Source organism: Rutidosis leptorrhynchoides, chromosome 5, assembly GCF_046630445.1.
Source record: "Rutidosis leptorrhynchoides isolate AG116_Rl617_1_P2 chromosome 5, CSIRO_AGI_Rlap_v1, whole genome shotgun sequence".
Lineage (NCBI taxonomy): Eukaryota > Viridiplantae > Streptophyta > Magnoliopsida > Asterales > Asteraceae > Rutidosis > Rutidosis leptorrhynchoides.
Genome location: NC_092337.1, coordinates 290,572,786 through 290,578,939, shown reverse-complemented (window position 1 = coordinate 290,578,939; position 6,154 = coordinate 290,572,786).

The window sequence follows — 6,154 nt, the reverse complement described above, 5'->3', positions numbered from 1 at the left end:
ATCTAATATTTTTGGGATGAGAATACATGCAGCTTTATAAATGTTTTATAAAATAGACACAAGTACATGAAACTACTTTCTATGGTTGAATGATCGAAGCCGAATATGTCCCTTTTGCTTGGTAACCTAAGAATTAGGGAACATCACTAATTTTGAGAATTAGTGTACGCCTAATTGACGCGAATCCTAAAGATAGATCTATTGGGCCTAACAAACCCCATCCAAAGTACCGGATGCTTTAGTACTTCGAGTTTTAATATCATGTCCGATGGATGTCCCGGAATGATGAGGATATTCTTATATGTATCTTGTTAATGTCGGTTACCAGGTGTTTACCATATGAATGATTTTTATCTCTATGTATGGGATGTATATTGAAATATGAAATCTTGTGGTCTATTATTACGATTTGATAAATATATAGGTTAAACCTATAACTCACCAACATTTTTGTTGACTTTTAAAGCATGTTTATTCTCAGGTGATTATTAAGAGCTTCCGCTATTGCATGCTAATATATGGACAAGATTTGGAGTCAGCATGCTTGTATAATATTGTTTAAAACTGCAATTGAAATTTACTTTGTTGTAACATATTAATATTGTAAACCAATATGTATTGGTAGTATGTAAGTGTGATATTTTAGATTATCATTTATGATAATCTAGGTGGTGTCCTTTTAACCTTGTCGATAAAATAAAGGTTATGGTTGTTTTAAAAATGAATGCAGTCTTTGAAAAACGTCTCATATAGAGGTCAAAACCTCGCGACGAAATCAATTAATATGGAACGTTTATAATCAATATGAACGGGACATTTCAGTGTGTATCCTCATCATCGTCGGAGATATGCATATCGTCTCCCGACGCGTCACCGGAGTGAATGTGAGCGATTGATTGCTTTTGAGGTTGAGGTGGTTCCACCGGTGGTGAGTTTCCTTTGTTTAGCGATGGTTGAGCGTCATCGTTTGTTCCTTTCTTGCTTTCCATTTCGCTGCCTTATTTCACTGTGGTGTTCGTACCTTTAGGTGGCGCCATTTGATCAAACCAAAATCGGCTAGTATGAATAGATTTCGGGTCTGAGTGCTTAATTTGGGAAAAAGCTTAGGTTGATTGTTTTAACTCCAATAATTGTGCAAGCCCCGATTTGGAATCTGGATTCCAAGGGCGTAAAACAATCAATTGAATTAACCTTATTCGATCGGAATCGAATAAGATAATATCTAGGTGCGAATTAACTTCCGATGTTAGTCGGAGCATCGATCGGAATTAGGTTAACGACTGGAATAATGCTACCTTAATTAATTTGGGCAGAGTAACATTAATGCATCCAGTGTTGTATAAACGAAAGATCTTGTTTGCATATTTATAGATGTTAGGAGGGAATGGTGACGTGGCACATGTCCCTTTCATGGTTGTAACGAACTTTGCCCATCCCAAGAGGTGACATGGCACCTGTCCTATTCATGGGAATAACAGATCCTAAAAAACAACCCTAGATTCGGGGGCTGACGTGGCATGCAACTTGCTTGCATGCTTGTTCCGTTGTCAGGTGCTCGTTCCAGGATGAAGTGTCTGCTCCGGGATAATGTACCTTCACTGGGACGTCGTGCTTGTCCTAGGAGAGTATCCTTGTGTCGGGTTTCAATGCCGTGGCGATGCTGACAGCATGTTGGTTCTGGCTAAGGCATCACGATGCTCTCAGTCTAGCCGGGAAGGTGTTGCTTTCTATTTGTTCCAAGTGTTTCTTCACGGTTATAATTATCATGACTGGCTACATGACGCCGGTTACGTGTATGTCATTCGAGCTCTCAGTCTAGCCATTCGTCCGGCATGGTAAAGTTTCAGTGATGACGTCAGGCGCACGTAGGAAAGAGAAGTCCGTATTCCGGTACGCACAGTACCATGTAAGATTTTTGCCGAGATGCTTGCCTATTTTGAGAAGGATCATTATGCGTATCATTACCCGACACACGTGGTAGCACTCTAGTCAACCCTGACACACACACAATAACACTAAACCACAACAAACTCAAGTAAGTAAATTATACACATAGATGCATAAATATTCCACTCACCTTTACCAACTTGAGCTAGCACCAACACTTGAGCTTCGCTATCAACACGACTCAAGTCACCTATCAAATTGCACATATGACAAGCTAAAATCAATTATAGCTCTAGTGACCCAAAATATCCCAGGTGCAATTTCAACCCCAAATTGCACATATCTTTCTGACTTGATCAAACAATACCCCAACACTCCAAATCACTAATAGCTAGTGATTTGGTCTCAAACTCACTAAATTACAACTTATGGTCAAGTGTTAGAAGCACTTCATGCCCCATTTCAACCAATAGACTAATTTTGACCCAAATTGGGTTTACACCCAAAATCATACTTCCAATACACCCATTTGGGTTTCAACACTTACATAATCACAAATTCTAGTGATTATACTCAAATTGAAAGCCATAAACATGGCTAAAATATTAACCAACCCAAAACCCATCAACAAGGGTCAACAATACCCACAACTAGCTTCAAACACCTATTTGTGTGCTAGATGGGTTTTCTTTAGAACATACAAGTTTAAACCCCAACATCAAATTGAATGAAATTCGGAGTTAGGACTTACCACCACTATCACAACGTAGCTAGGAACAAGATGAACAACGTTAACTCTTGCACTTTTAAGAGAATCAAGCTCCTTCTCTTTCAATCTAAGCTTTCTCTCAATAGAAATGGGTTTCTCACTCTAAAAGAGATTCAAGCTATAACTACTAGAAGTGGTAAAACAACACAAGACCCTATTATGCCTAGTCAAGAGGAAAGTCAAGAATCACCTAAGGAAACTAATAATAAAGAAAGTAATAATGACATTCCCCCTGAAAAAGTTACATCGCCTAAAATTGATAAACCCTTAGAACCTATTCCTTACCCTCAACAACTTAGGAAAGAAAGACAACAAAACAGTCTAGAGAACTTCGCTAATATGTTCAATCAAATAAACGCTAATATACCTTTAATAGATTTATTAAAAGAAAACCCACATTATGGAAAATGCTTAAAAACTCTGTTATCTAATAAAGGTAAAGATGCTGAAAAATCTTCTAGGTTTATAATAAAGGAATGTAAGGCTATATTTTAAAATTTTGACATACCCGAGAAATTTGGAGACTCGGGAAGTATTACTGTTGCATGTTCATGCAACAACTCTAGAATATATCAAGCATTAGCAGACATGGGTGCTAGTATAAACTTGATGCCATATATTCTTTATATAAAAGACTATGTCTAGGAGAATTAACTCCCACTAGAATGTCCATTTGTTTGGACGATAGTTCTTTTAATTATCCGATAGGTATTGCAGAAAATATACACGTAAACATTGATAAAAAAAATTTCCCGCTGATTTTGTAAATCTAGAAATGAAAGAAAATGATAAAATACTGATAATATTAGGTCGACCATTTCTAAGAACCGCTACTTTTGAATTTCAAATGCAAACTAATACATATAGCGTGGAAATAGGTGATGATAGAGTTACTTTAAATAATCAACTTGAACTTGACCTCACTTGTCCTACTATAAAGTATGTGGAAACTGTTGAGTCCCTAAAATAATTAAGGATTTAATTATGATAAAACTTCAATTATGTACACTAAAATGTTATGTGCAGCCAACATAGGTTTATTTATGTATAGACAACATTTATTGATGTGTTGAGTGTTATAGCATGATGCCTAGTCTACCAGCACAAGGTAGACAATATTATTCATTTAGGACATGATGAGTGCTCAGTAAATCATGAAGATCAAGTGAACCAGTATAGAAGAACCAGCATAGCTGGTAGCAACATACAACACGAAGATAGCTATGCTCCATTACAAGCATAGTAGTTACCTGAGTGGTCTACATCAAAAGGTACTATTCAACAGAAGTCGAAGACAAAGTTGAACATAAAAGGACACGTGTCGGCAGTTGACAAGTGACCTTACAAGACTACGTGGCTCCTAGCTTTTTGAATAATGAATAGGGTATTAGGTTTACACTGGCTCATAAGTCTGCTAACGCATTGCTAATTTGGACATCTTGCAGGTAGCAAGGTACCGTAAATCTTCCTGTATCTCCTAACTTAGGGCGAATTCCGTGTTGTAACACTAACGAGCATTCTTAACTTAAGGGCAGGCTAACTATATCTCTTAATCTCTCTTTGTTTGAAAGCAGTTCTTTGAAAAATTTAGCGCAATTTGGCATTTCTACTAAAGCATCTACTAGTCGTACATTCAAATACAAAATTTTAATAATATCCCAATACTTAGTGAATGCGATTCTTGTTTTTCCTTCCTAAGCCTACCTGGGAAAGGTATGCGGGCGCGCGGAATAATTTCCGGGGCCTTAGGAGAGATAGGTTCCGGTGGATTGACAACTGGGTCAATTGACACAGGTTCCTTATCGAAAAAATCTTGTATAGGTATATTGACAGTTTTTTCCTTCCCTCCTCTAGTAATTACTAAGGCATCAAACTCACTACACTCTATATCAACTTTAGTGGTTAATCGTTTAATCGTAAGCTGAAAATTAGTGATTAATTCTTCAAAAGTCTTTATCAAAGTCTCGAACTTATTCTGACATTCTATGACTTGAAGGTTTATCGTGTATTGCGTTTTCATAAATTCAATTAAAATTTCCTTAGGGTGGAGAGTAGGTTTGTGCAACGGGAAGATTATATTATAATCCTAGCTATTTTGCTGTTTATGTGCCCATCTAGGGTAAGGATACCTTAGATTGGTTCTAGTAGCATCGGAGTTTATAGGAATTGGTAAATTTTGAAGAGTGAGGGTGAGATCTTGTAACCTGGTTTCCAGCATTTTTACCGTATAAGCGAAGATGTCATCCTTCTCAGCAGCTTCATTGTTCCAATCTTCCTGTTGTGTAGCTACTGTGTCCAAGAGATTCCATGCTTCGTCTGCTGTTCGGGACATAAAATTGCCTTGCGAGGCCATGTCTAGAAGAGACTTATTGTCCTTGGTCAAACCATTGTTGTAGTGACTCGAACTTTTCCATTTTTATATATTAAATGAAAACTATACTTAATTGATTAAATGTTTCCAACATGTTAAGCAATTAAACTTGTTAAGACTTGATTAATTGAAATGAGTTATTGTAGACAATTGACCACCCCGTTTGCCTGATAATTAACGAACGTCATAACTTGTGAAGATTATATAATCATTTTATTTTTTTATGATGTAAGTTTTTATTTTATATATATATATGTATAAGAAGAAATACAATTAAATCAAAGATGTACAAGTAAAACACTATTTACTACAGTAAAACACTATTGCTACAGTAAAACACTATTTGCTACAGTAAAACACTATATATATATATAAATTTATTAGTTATATCATTTTTATATCAAAAATATATATATGTTTCATGTATTTCTTTTGTATGTGAAAATATTAATTTTGTTATGTTTAATGTATTAAATATATATATATCGTTTGTTTGTTAAAACTAATAATTGTGCTAATACTAAAATAATATTTATAATGGTAAAATGATAATATTGATAATACTTAATATTACTAATAAGAATACTAATGTTAAAAATTCTTTTAGTGATAAATATAATGATATTAATAATAATAACTGTAAAAATACTAATTTTACTATTAAAGATGTTTATGATAATAATTTTAATAATTTTAATAATTTTAACACTACTAGTAATAATAATAGCAATAACAATAATAACAATAACAATCATAATAATAATAATAACAATAATAATGATAATAATAATAATAATATTAAATTATACCTTTGTAGCATAAAAAAAATTTAAACTGCCCGAGATGGGACTCGAACTCGTGACCTCCCGAATAATCGCAAACACTCTAAACCACTCGCCCACTACATACTTCCTGATTTAATACCATAGTAATAAATATATATCCCGTATTTGTTTGGCCATCAGCAACTTCCCACCCTTTTATGGCCCAATGTTTAATTGGGCCAACATACATTCTTAGTACTATTACGGCCCAACAACATAAATTGAATAAACCCGCTATTAATTTTTAATGAGCCCGATCCAAATTTGTTAAAAAAAAGTTATGGTTTTAAAAGAAAAAAACGA